This window comes from Cryptomeria japonica, chromosome 4, assembly GCF_030272615.1.
Source record: "Cryptomeria japonica chromosome 4, Sugi_1.0, whole genome shotgun sequence".
NCBI classification, from domain to species: domain Eukaryota; kingdom Viridiplantae; phylum Streptophyta; class Pinopsida; order Cupressales; family Cupressaceae; genus Cryptomeria; species Cryptomeria japonica.
This window is the reverse complement of record NC_081408.1, coordinates 737,750,815-737,764,963: the sequence shown is the minus strand read 5'-3', so window position 1 is coordinate 737,764,963 and position 14,149 is coordinate 737,750,815.

Genomic DNA, 14,149 nt, shown 5'->3' with positions numbered 1-14,149 from the left:
CTTGCCAACTTGGGCAGCTTCTCTTACTTGCATTCCATTTTGTTTAGAAGGTTGTTTGTTCGCTTGCAGGTTGCATTATTTTTTGGTCAGACGGGAATGTTTGGCATATATTTATTTTTGGCTTGGTTGGCCACAAATTTCTGGTCAATTCTTTTTATCCCAAGTGGTAGGTGTAATCATAGTCTATTGACCAAGCAATTTTTAGCAGATTTGAAGCATTGGTTGGCCCTTGCTTCATGTTTAGTGCCATATTTTATATGTAGGTGGGGTCATACCTCATTGTCACAACGCAATGAAATCAACTTATTGTGTATTGAATCAATTCCTTTCTACATGGAGGGTGATTTCTTTTGTTTGGCCTTTGCATAATGATTGACAAGTGCTTATCAGTGGTTAGCATTTTTGTAAGAATTTGTCAAAAATAACATGTATCTAGAGCCTAATGAATAGCACAAACAAGAGAGACAAAATATTGATAAGAACAAACTACATTCTCATCTAGATGCAAAAAAGAATCAACTAGATAAACCATACAATGAAGATAAGCCTGCTTATAAAGACAAGGCCATATGGATATGTGAGCACACGATCATGACATGTGGCCCAATGAGAAATAAGGGTAAGTGAGGGTAGGTAGGAGAAATGATAAGATATTCCACAAGAGGTGGAATGTAACAACAAGATAAGACCACAAAAGGTGGAAATTCTCCCACAATTAACTTCGCTAAGTGTCTTATATGCAAACTACTATGATGTGCATTATCCTAAGTCAACTTCAGTAAAGTGTAATTATGAGACATAATTTACACCAACACCCCACCTTAAGTGCAACATAGTGGAATGTAAGCTCAAGCTAACAATGCAAGATGGGTCCTAGCTACTAGGCCATGTTAGGTACCCACGAACAAATGCAACTGTAATCAAAGCAAAGCAATCTCTCACAAATGGAGAAAGGGAGAAAACCTAGTGGGAAAAAACTCCCCCCCCCCAAAAAAAAGAGAAATGAATATACAAAAGAACTCTCAAAGAAGAAGGACAAAACCTTAAGAGAGGAACAAGTCCCCCCCCCCATAAGAGAGGAAAGAGAAGTCATTTGACCCCCCTGATAAAATATCCTGCACCCCCAAGAGAGCTTAAATCTAATGAAACTTACTCTCGGTAAAAGATTTGGTGAAGATGTTTGCAATCTGCTCTGTTGTAGGACAATACTACAAATCAATGACCTGCTCCTAAATTAGCTCCTTGATATAGTGCATGTGGATCCTGATGTGTTTAGTCTACTGATGATGGACGAGGTTCTTTGAGATTTGAATGACACTTTGATTGTCACAATGAATAACTATAGGCCATGGAGTGGTAAAGCCAAACTCTGTGAGAATACTCTAAAGCCAAATAGCCTCAATACCTACAGTAACAACCCCTTGATACTCAACCTTTGTTGAAGAAAGAGTAATAACACACTGCTTCTCGCTCTACCAACAAATGGGGCCCGAACCAAGATAAAATTTGTAACGTGAAGTCGACATACGATCATCAAGATCGCCAACCCAATTTGAGTCTGTGTAACCAACCAATCTAAGTTTTGTGCCTGCTAATGATGTGTACCCAGTATGTAGTGCAAGATGTGTTTGACTTCTTTCCAATGAAGCTCATGTGGTTCCCGCATAAAGCATGAAACCATGCCAACCGTGAATGAAATATGAGGGCGTGTGTGAGTCAAGTAGATGAGACTCGCAACAAGCTAAAGGTACAATGTGGCATTAACAAATGGAGTGGAACACTTAGCCTCAAGATTGACTCTTGAAAGAAAGGGAGTCAGAGTAGGCTTACAATCAAGCATGTGGAACCGTGCAAAAAGATCAAGAGAATACTTGGGTTGCACAGGTGTAATCCCAAAAGATGACTAAGATATCTCAATGCCAAGAAAGTAGTGAAAAAGGTCCAAGTCAGTCATAGCAAATCACTCATGCAAAGCAGATTTGACATTACCAATGATGGATGAGGTGCTCCTCGTAATGACCAAGTCATCAACATAGAGGACAAGTATCAAATGAGAGTCATCCTATCACAAAATGTAGACATTCAAATTGGAATGACACTTGGTGAATCTTGTGGAGAGAAGAAAGGAGTCCATTTTGGCATAGAAATCCCCAAGGGCCTACTTGAGGCCATAGATAGACTTCCTCAATCAGAAAACCAATGAGGAATCTTGAACAAATCCCAGTGACTCCTCCATTTAAATTTCCTCTTTGAGACCCCCATGAAGAAAGGCACTCTTCACATCCATTTGATGTACAACCCAACCATGAGCTGCAACAATAACAAGTGTCAAGTGAATGGAGATCATCTTAGCGATGGGTGCAAAGGTCTTAGTATAGTCAACCCCAAGAACCTAGGAGAAACCTTTCACAACAAGTTGTGCCTTGTACTTATCCACACTACCATCCACTGCAAACTTGGTTCGATAAATATAATTGTAACATAGAGCCATCTTTCTCCCTTTAGGGAGAGGGACTAACTCCCAAGTATTATTCCTCATCAAGGAACTATACTCTTCCTCCATAGCTAAGACCCACTCGAGAACTCCTGATGCTTCCTAAAATGTTTGTAGATTGAAAGCAATAGCAATGTAAGCATGTGGAAGCCCTTGATGTTGTGAGTGAGTCCTCCAAGTATCTGAAGGACCACCAACAAGAGCATTTGTTGACTTAAGAGTCTGTCAAACCCAACGAGGTCTTGGAGGAGAAGGAGGATGAGCTTCTTCAATTGCAAGTCAACCCTGCGAGTCGGAGTTGAGAAAGTATCATCATCTGAGTCACTCTCATCACTATCCATAATGGAGGAAGGAAGAAGAGGAAGTGAGGATAAGCTAGGAGATCTTTCCTCAAAGTGAAGGATCCTCTCAATGAATACCTCACGTGTCTCTAGATCCATAAGTCGATATGTCGTAACACCCTCAGGATATCCAACAAATATGCAAGGCCTACTCTGAGGTTCCAATGCCTTGCGTTTTTGCAGAGGAATGCAAGCCCCATGTTGGACACCCAAAGAATATGAAATATCTCACAATTGGTTTTCTACCACACCAAGCCTCAAAAGGAGTGATGCCCTTCAAATCTTTGTGGGGAACTTGATTTTGGATGTGTGTGGCACAACTGATAGATTTTGCCCAAAAAGATGGACTAAGAGAATGAGCATGCATCATGTAGCTAGCCATCTCCTTAAGGGTTCTATTCTTCCTTTCCGCAATACCATTATGTTGTGGAGTTTAGGCAATTGAATGCTAAAGATCAATCCCCTCAAGAGTACAAAATTCCTTGTCTATTTTTCACATATTCCGTTCCACTATTTGTGTGAAGAATCTTGACTAACTTCCCTTATTCCTTCTCAACTTGAGCCTTGAAGGCTAGAAATCTGTCAAACACTTCACTATTGTGAACAAGAAAGTAGACCCAAGTGAAGCAAGAGTAGTCATCAATGAAGGTGAGGACATAGCGGGCCTTGCTAAATGAAAGTGTTGGAAGTGGGTCTGCTACATTGTTGTGAACAAGACAAAGAACTTCCAAAGCTCTCCAAGATTTCCCCCCATCACAATTCTCTTTAGGATGCTTACCCATGGAACACTGAGAACATACACCCTCTGAAAAATTGATTTGAGGTAGACCTGTGACCATGTCCTTGGAGCTAAGTTTCTGAAGATAGCGATAGTTGAGGTGACCAAACTGCTCATGCCATAGCTTACTTTCTGGATTTGAATGAGTGATCAAGGCCATGGAAGGAGATCGAGGTACAAAGTGGGAAAATGAATAAATTCATGAATTGTGATTGATTTGTCCCACTGCTACCAAGGCATCATCTGAAGATCTTTTACCACAACTAAATGAGGTGTGAACTCAACTTTCTTTCCATTACCATAGTGAGTGATTTGGTAAATAGAGAGAAGGTTGGTGGTCAAATTAGGAACATAGACATCATTCTCAAAAGTTGCATCATCCATGGCAACCAAAACTTTCCCTTCAACATCCACTTGTCTATCATCACAAATGAAAATGTGAGCTACCTTAGATGGCTCTAATGAAGAAAACTGCTCCTTTGTAGAACCCATGTGATAAGAGACACTCAAGTCAAGTATCCAATGTTGTGAGGAACCTATTTTAGCTACAAATGCTTGTCATTTTCTCTTTTGCTAGGAGGAAGCGGAAGGAGACGCTTCTTTTTCTTGTAGGAAAATGGTAAATTGATGTTGTGCTTAATGATGTTTGTCAACACATCGATCTGATTTGTGAGGCAACGATGCTCATCATGACCATTTTTCTTACAATATGCACAAGGTGGTCATTCCTTCTTAGGTGTAGATCCCTTCTTGGAAGTTGATGAAGAATTGCCTTGTTGTGGAGCGGATGATTGTGCTCTATCTTGTTGTGGTTTTGACTTAGACTGCTTCTAGTTCTTACCTTTCCCTTGATTCCTCTGATTACCTTGATTAGCCATCAAAGCCTTGGACTTTGAAGACTTGAGAATCCCCATCTTGATCAACTTTGATTTCCCAAGTATCAACAGCTTCATGAATGTATCAAATGATGGTGGAGTGAATGAGACACCTGAAGTTAGCCGATGGGTTTGGAAGCTAGAAACAAAGGCTACATACTTTGATGGAAGCTTGTCCAACAAATTGTAAACCAATTGAGTATCCTTCTTGTCAATTCCACAATCCTTAAGCTTTTCTCTTAGTTTAGTTGCTTTCGTGACATAATCCTGGATTGTATCAAAATCCTTGGGATCCAATGTTGTGAGTTTACTATCAAGCTTGTAGCCCCTAATATAATCAACTTGACCATACAATTTGGCAAATATATCTCAAGCCTCTTTATTTGTGGTACACTTATCAATGTGAAAAATGAAGTCATCTGATACATACTTTGTCAAAGTTCCAAGAGCCATAGAACTTTTAGTGATCCATTGCAATTGAGCATTAGGATCAATTGTTGTTGTCATTGTTCCATTTATGTAATGAATGAGTCCTTTTTCCATGCTTTAATTTTTCATGATGCATAATTATGTGGAGTTAAATGTGGAAATTTAGGTGAACCCATAGAAACAAAATAAACAGAGAGACAATCACACAAGACAACCCCCAAATTCACTCAATCAAAGAACACCCCCCCTCCCCCCCTCAAAATGATGATTTGGCACTTTATACTTAGTGCATGTACAATGGGCCACTTCCAAATAAGGGAAAAGTGGTTTTCTAATTTCAAGATTACAACTGCCTCAAATAGGCTATAAGAGACTCGAAACAATAATGCAAGAGATCTAAACTAAGATCCAAGAAAAATTAAGTACCAAATAAGCCAAAAATAACCAAATTCTGAAAATACAATTTCTACTCAAAGTGCTAAAAAATTGATAGCACCATGTGAAATCAGACAAAAAATTATGCACTTAAATAAAAACACCTAAAAAGGAGGTCGTATGAGCTTAAATGGAGCCTAAGAAGTTTCAAAATCGAGGATTAGATAGATGCACTTGTGAAAAAATGGAAATTTTGAAAAATATGCCCACCAAAATAAAAAAAACTAACCACACTACTGCAAAGAGCACAAAAAATTAGCCCAAATAAAAAAAAATGAATTGAAATAGGCCTCAAAATGACCAAGATATGAGCCTCTGAAGTTGGATATGGATTGAAAAATCAAAAAGCTCAAAGGTGAGGGGTCAAAAAAAATCAGAAAGTGTTGACATCAGCAAAATGTTATGTTAAATTTGATAGTCGCGGTCTTCATGCCAAACTTCACCCCTTGCATGGTTGTATGAATGTTGATGTTAGCTGTACAAATAATTATGTTAGCAAGTTGATTGGGCTTACACGTGGCGTATGGATGCTGACATGGTGTTGACATGTCACTGTATGACTCTACGGATGTGCTGACATGGCAGGTTGACTGTACCTACTAACTAGGTGTATGAATTTGATGTGGTAGTCTGTGTGGCACTCTGTATAATGACTGGGTAGGTGTGGATGAACCAAAAGGTGACACGTGTCTATCTGCAAGGAAATTGAGTGTTCGCTGACTGAGCGCTATCGATGAGTAAGATGATGCCACATGGAATTGTCAAAACCAATTAGAAGAAAATGTGTGTGCAAGTATATGATAAATTACACTCCTCCACATGTTGGGCACAAAGAGGTACACGACAGGGAGGTGGGGGCTCGTGGTGGCACTGAGAAGCTCAAGTTGAGGAGCTCACCCTTGGGAGGTAAAGAGGGGTTGGACAAAAGTTGTGGTGGCTCAGAGATAGTGAACAATGGAGGCGGTGGCACCAAGGAAAAGGATGCCCAACAGGAAGACTTAGGGCCGCCGATGGGAGGTGATCGGTAGTAGTAGAAACACTAGAGGCGGGCAATGCATAGAGGCAACGTACAAATTACAGACCTTGGGTGGGCAGGGAAAGAAAATGGTATGGGGGTAGGGACAGGGGTACCTCCCCTCCTGTACAAATAAAAAAATAATTGTGAATTAAAATAATAAAAATTCATAGATTTTGTTTTTTCAAAAATTTGTATTGTACCACCAATTTTCTCTGATGCCCTGAAATTTACTTTCACCAAAAATAGTCGAATTTATACTAAAAATTTATTGAAATGGCCTCACAGACTCAGTGGCGAGGTCAAAATTGATGTAGGACGCCCCCAAATTGTTTTTCCTTTCAGATCTAAAAATCGAATGCACAAAGATCTCTCCAAAAAGACTACTCAATGAAGCCCCAATGGCTCTGATACCATGTAAGAATTTATTAAAAATAACCAAGATCTAGAGCTCAATGAATAAAACATACAAGAGAGACAAAAGATTGATAAGAACAAATTGTATTCTCATCAAGATGCAAAATATGATCAACTGGATAAACCATACAATATAGATGAGCCTGCTTATAAAGGCAAGGCCATATGGATATGTGAGCACACGATCATGACATGTGGCCCAATGAGAAACAAGGGTATGTGAGTGTAAGTAGGAGAAATGGTGAAATATTCCACAAGAGGTGGATCACGCACCAAAGGTAGAATGTAACAAGATAAGACCAAAAAAGGTATAAATTCTCCCACAAGCAACTTCCCTAAGTGCCTCATTTCCAAACTACTATGATATGCATTATCCTTTAAGTTAACTTAAGTAAAGTGTAATTATGAGACACAATTTACACCAACAATTTTAAGAGGATTGGTAACTTAGATTTCTTTAACCCATGCATTGTATGTACAACACCTCTACTAGTGCCTACCCTCAATTGGTAATCATAAAATCTGTGTTTTTATGCCGTGATGCATTACATTTTATTGTGCAAACTAATCCTTTTGTGTAGTTATTTGTTGCATTTGAGGCTGACTTGCATTTATCATTTGTAGTAGGTGCCATTTTTTTGTACAAATCTCCAAGACCATGTTCGTCTATCAATAGGTTTTATAGGTAATCGATTGGTTCAAAACCCTTGTCTACCTTTGCATGTTGTGTTGGCCTTTGGTGGAAGCGTGTTGAGGATCATCGATTTTACCTTAATTGAGGAATGATCAGCCCATACTCTTCCTTAACAATTCACATTGCCTTTTTTGTTGATGGTTTTGTAGAGAACAATTAATGGGAAGCTTGTAATGATAAGTTGGCCTCTCTCCTTTATTCTTCAACCATTTTCACTTTGATTAGGGTTGGACATGTATTTGTTGGGCATATTTTTGGACTATGGGCCCACATATGCATGGGAGGTTAGCCTATTTTATTGTAGAATTTGTTTTATTTTTTACGGTGGGTTTTATTTTTTAGTCATGGTTTGTGTTTTTGATGGCCTATGGTTATGTGCATAGGGGTGTGATGTGTGGAGTTGTCATCAAACCTTGCGACCCCATCAACACCTCCATCCTTTGTTTTTTCATCACCTTGGGTAGCCCTTTTTCCTTGAGATCTTGAGTTGTGGTCACATGAGTAGCCAAACCTTAGTCCCTGGGTGCTAAAGTGGGTTGGGTCCTTTTCTGACCACTTTGGGTTCCATATAAACATTTTTCTTTTCAAGTGACCATAATTTGGGCATACAAAGTCATTTTTTTACAAACAAGATATCAAAAAGGTGGTTATATGCACTATCCAATGGTGCATGTAGTTTTTTAGATTATCCTATTAGTGCATTTTGTATCCTGACAAAGTTAGAAGTTCATTTTAGGCTCCTAAGCTCATAACTTTTGAGCAGTTTCTTTTGGTTCTTGCAATGTTGGCAAAGTTTTTCAGAGCACTTTTAACCTATCCATTTACTTTTTCCAAATTTTTCCTAGGTACAATTAATAATATTTTGTGTTTTGACACTTTGGTTAATTACTTGGTTGTTTTCACACTTTAAAATATTTTGTTTGTGTGGGATAGCTTCTCTTTAGCTGCTTCATATGTATATACAACATTTTTTCCCATGTGCATCATTTAGGCATCTTTTGTAAAGACTTTTTTTTTGTAGACACTTTGAGACAAAGTGCCACATCTTCTTCATGTATTTTGGGGATTTTGCACAAATATTGTGTCGTATAAATGTACTTGCATTGTATTAAATAAGTGTCATGGGGGGTTGTGTAATGCCTTTGTTCTTTGCCAAACATAGCTTTGTCCAGTGAACATCCCTCCACAACAACAATTGGATCTTTAAGATTCCGCCTGATGCGCATGTGCCTTATTGTTTGACACCCCTTTTTTAGATACAACTACTCTCTTGGTCATTTCAAATATGTCTTATCAGTCATGCATTGCTTGGTGACACACAATTTTAGTGGCTTTATAATGTTTCAACCTAGTCAACATTATGGGGGTATTATATTGTTTGTGTTAATGCTTTCTTGGTTTCACTTGGAGTGAATTGAGACAGTATTGCATTTGTATCTTTGTGCAGGCAACATTCTATTCCCATTTGACTATGGTTCTTCAGACTATTTGGCTTGTATTTTCAACTTTCATTGGTTGAGAAGTGATGATGAGATCATTCATGCAACTTCATTAGTGAGTAGTGTCATTGGGGTACCTCATTCAAATTCATGTGCCATTTGTATTTCTGATTAGATTAATAGATGTTTTGTATTTGTTTCCATCTGATCATTGTTCAAGTAGTGTCGTTTGGGGCACTCGTGCATATTGTTGTCTTCTTGATCTCGATCATCATCTTGTTTCAGAGGAGGTTCTTTAGTTATAAAACTATACCGATCTTATTTCAACAATTGTTTGCAACTTAATCATGCTTTTGTCATGTTCTTCATGTTCTTATTTTTGGGACTTTGTTTTGGAGGCTTCTTAGTCCTTGATGTTCTTTCTTTTAGATAGGATTTTTCTCCCACGTGGTTTTTCTCCTTTTCTCCATTTGTGAGAGTTTGCATTACATTGTAGTGGTACATGGGTGTACCTAACATGGCCTATTGCAATGACCCATCTTGCATTGCATAATTATTTCACTCCTTAAGTTGCACTTAAAGGGGGTGATAATTGTGAATGTGGTTTTATCCCACTCACATAACTTAAATTTACTTAGGTGGCATTTTAGATTATCATTATAATGGGGCCATGTCCCATTATAGATATTGGTCACTTAGTATTTAGTATTTGCATAGAACATTTAATATTTGTTGTAGCTAGTTAATTGGTTGTAGCTCATACTTGAACACACCTTTGTTATTTAAATGGGGTGTTTGTACATTGTAAATAATCTCAATTCAATTATTCACACATGGGTGAAATAACATCTGTAGGTTGTTTTTCTCTGCATTGTGAAGTGTTTTTTGGTTTGCATGTTGTATTCTTGGGGTGCTCCAATACAATTTTCACATGGGTGCCGAGGGGCTATCCCCCTAGGTACTAATTATTTTCCATTTTTGGTAATTTTACCAAGATTGGGAAATCATCATAACTTTTCACTACAACATCTATTTTCAAATAATAAGATATTGTTGGAAAGATGGTTTTGTGTACTTTCCAATAGAGTGAGTTATTTTTCTAGATTCTACTATTTGGTGCTAGTATTTAATATTTGAAGTCAAATAATTATTTTGGCTTTAGAGCTTATAACTTTTCTCCATAATCTTCATTTTTTGTGATTCTTGTGGCATTACTCCATGCCATATTAGTTCCATATCATGTGTCAATCTCCTATTACTTCAATCAGATTCTACTGCTACTACATATAGGGTTTTTCAATGTTCCTTTAGAAAAGGAAAATTATTCATTTTTTTTGCTTCATTAGAATCTAATTATTCCAGACTTCAGAATCTTGTCTTTGTTGCTATAATTAAAGTTATAGAGTTTACTCGAACTATGCTTCCAATGCTTATTTGCATAGTCTCTCTTCTTTCCTTCCTATGGAGCGATAATTCATTGTAATTTTGGGATGAATGTAATCATTGGGAGGTATCCTTGAGTCCTCCATCTTTCATTGATTGTATCTTTTCTCTATTGGAGGAATATTTTTCCAAAGTGTTTTCTCCTTTTCTTTGATTGTGCGAAATCACATTACACATCGATATACCTAACATGGTCCAGTAGCCAAGACCCCTGAACATAATCACAATAATCTTCATAGTTTGCATCATTTGCATACTAATCTTGAAATGGTAGCAAATATGATCCTAGGCCAAGACATGATTCAACCTAGAATCAATCCCATTCTCCACAAATCATTAAACTAGGTATCCATGTGTTTGACTAAAATCCTCAAGGGAGAGCCAAAAAGACTTGGATCCACACTCAATTAATTTTTGAGGGTTGTGTTTTTGTAACGTGATAGATTGGAAGTATGCAATGAATTAGGTTGAAGGAAGCCAAAATAAACAAGTTTTAATCAAATGTGAGAAATGCATAACAAAGGTCCAACAAAGAGTGCTAGATTTGAAAATGAAATGCTCAGAAGTGTTTATGACTAAAAATTAGAAAAATTGTGCTAGACAAGGGTGTTGTGTGAGACACAATGCACTACTGAGAGGGGGGTGAATCATTGGTTCTCAACCTTTTCTTTTTAACTATCCCATGTGAGTATATCGGTTAACAAATCTAACTGAATATAGACTTACCAGTTAGATGGGAGACAAACACAAATGCACTCACACATAAAAAAGGGGACATAACATAACACCAACATATACGAGGAAAACCCAAGATGGGAAAAACCTCGATGAGAAATGTTGTTGGAGTCTACTGCTCCAATCCAGCCTCACGATGAATCTATGATTACAATGTTTAGGGCACCAACCCAAGGAGCACCAACCCCTAATTTAGGGAAACAACCCAAGGAGCTACAACCCCTTCACCGAGCTCCAACTTAGTGATTACAAGACATAATCATTTACAAGTTAATAGCCTTGTTACAAATGGATTTTGTAGCGCTTCTGCAAATCTCTCTATTGGATCTTCTATCTAGTTCACTGTTTGTTCTCTATCTGTCGGTTCTACTCTCTGTTGGTTCTCTCAACTGCTCTTCTGCTCTCCAATGGTACTATCTTCTGTCAGTTCTCTGCTTGCCTACTTTGCACTCTTCTACAACTCTTCGTTATTAGTCTGGTCACCATCGGTTACCTCACTGTTGTTGGTTGAACCCTTCAATGCCAGTCTCTCTCATACTCAGTCTCTCTTCTGATACTCATTGAGTACTTGTCTGATTTATTCTCACATGCAACAACACTCTCTCATTCAGCAACAACCTTCAATGATTTTGGCTTGCATATTTATAAACTGGTTTTCCTACCAAAAGCCAATTCAAATTTTAGGCGGTTAGGGTTTCCTCATCGAACTCAAGGCAAACCAAATCCAATCAAATGTCATCTGATCCAATTGCCTGGATTGATGAGCTATGACTCATCAATCAATCTCTTCATTGTCATGCCTTCCTGATCACGCCTTCTATTTTTGGCAATCAGTTTTTGACCTGTCAACTGATTTCTTGGTCAATCACCAATATTAGATTTATGGTTTCCTTCACCTGCCTCGATCTGCTTGATCAATCTGAGTTGGATCTATGTTGTCCTCCTAACCTCGAGCGACAAACCTCCGTTGTGCATCCCATGACTCTCGCAGTTGACATAAATGTCGAGTTGTAATCATCTACCTCACTGCCTAACATTTCACTGACTTAACACACCAACTTGTGCATGTATTCCACTTCATCTCCTTGTGGAAACTGTGTTGGCATCCACCTTAGCTGGATCCACTATGTTGGTATGGATTGGATCATTGACCAACTCCATTATCGGGTTACTATCCCTTCTGGTTAAACCCTTAATCGGTTTGTCATCAACCTTTCACTTTGCTTCTCTTCTGGTGGAATAGTTAACCGGTCAACACTCATGCTAACCTACCTTATGCACATCTTCATCAGATGGGAGTGTTCTGCATATGCACTTTGTCTGCATTACCGGTGTACATACTTACCGATAAAACCCTTGATGATACCATATCATCAACCTTCAACTAACTCTATCTTCAATTCGGCCATTGTCCTTTATCTGCAACCGCTCAACCTTGTCTTCTTCTTCATCAGCCCGGGCCATATATCAACCGGTTTGTCAAAGTGACAAACCCATCACTCTTCATCTATCTCGACAACTCATCATGCCTTCATTGTCGGTCTAGTGCATATCCTTGATTTCATGCACTTAAGGCATCTTTGTGATTCACTAGTAGATATGTTGTGAGCTTTCAAACACCTACCTTCAACTCTTTTGTCTTATCTCACATAACTATGACACATACTTTTCATAATAGGAGATAAGCTCCACTTACCAGTGGCAATGAATCCTTGTCATATGCATCCTACAATGCACTCATGTGGCTTCCTTTTTTATGCAACATATCTTCAAACAGACACATGTGATCTGGTGGGAGTCCTGTTGTTTTGCATTCACACAGCATACCGGTGTCCTGTACATCCTTCTCCTCCTATGTTGATGTGATTTAGGTAAAATTTCGCCTCTTCATCACAAACAACAACTCAAACACTTTGCTCATCCTTCTTGTACACTGGTCATATGTTTGTCGGTTGGCAACTAGTCACTCTCAACACAACTCTTACCAGTTGACACCCTTTCCTTACCAGTTATAGACTGTATCGGTAACCTGTCCATTTCATCCATACAAGTCAAACACTAACTTGTGTATCGGTGATTCCAGTGATCATTCCTCTGAATGACATTCTCTTCCTTATAAGTGACCCGCAACACTAGTTGACATCAATGACTGCATATCAACAGTATTCCCATACCGGTTTTCCTTTTATACCGGTTGACATCAACGACAACACAATTCCAACATGTTGGACATTAGGTTTCTGAAGTAGGTGGATGTAGAAGACTGAACTTGGAATGATCTCAGGGAATTTTTAGACTGTCACTATACAAATCTTAGCTAAAAGTGGCAGGACAGGGGTGTTGGGTACCCAATTCTCATGGTTTTTCCCCAAGCTTTGAATTATGAACACTATCTCAATTCTCATAGTCTCTATATTTTTTTATCATCATAAATCCTCCGAATTAGACATGCACACACAAAAATAGGGTAAAATAATTGTGATTTATAGGGGCTTGCTTAAGTTAAACCTTGTGTCTATGTTCCCACCTCCACAACAACAATGATGAGTGATTAATTTTGCATGCCATTAGGGGATCAACCACAAAAAGATAATAATAATAATAATTATCTCATATGTGAAGCCCTAGGCTAGATTTCGTACAAGGTGTTGATGAAGTTTTGCAAGTATTAGTAAACCACAATAATGATAAACAAAACTACTTCAATTGTAGACACCATTGTGCTTGAAAATATCCTCAAATTTCTTAGCTCAGTTGAATTTAATTGATTGACTATTAGAGTGGTAGATTGCTTCTTGGGGAAAATTAAGATTGATTTCTAGACTTGCAAAATAAAATAGGGAATCGCATCTACATGTGAATAACCTTTTCATCAATAATTACTCTGGAGAGTCTACAACAACAAGACAACCATTAGGGGTTTGACATTGTCATTCCAACATTTGAATCTGGAGCCAAAATGGGAGGACACTAGTGATGAGTGCTAATGTCCATCTTAATTAGGATGCACAAAGTTAAAGGCTCTAGGGGGTGAGATCACCGTTTCTCGTCTAG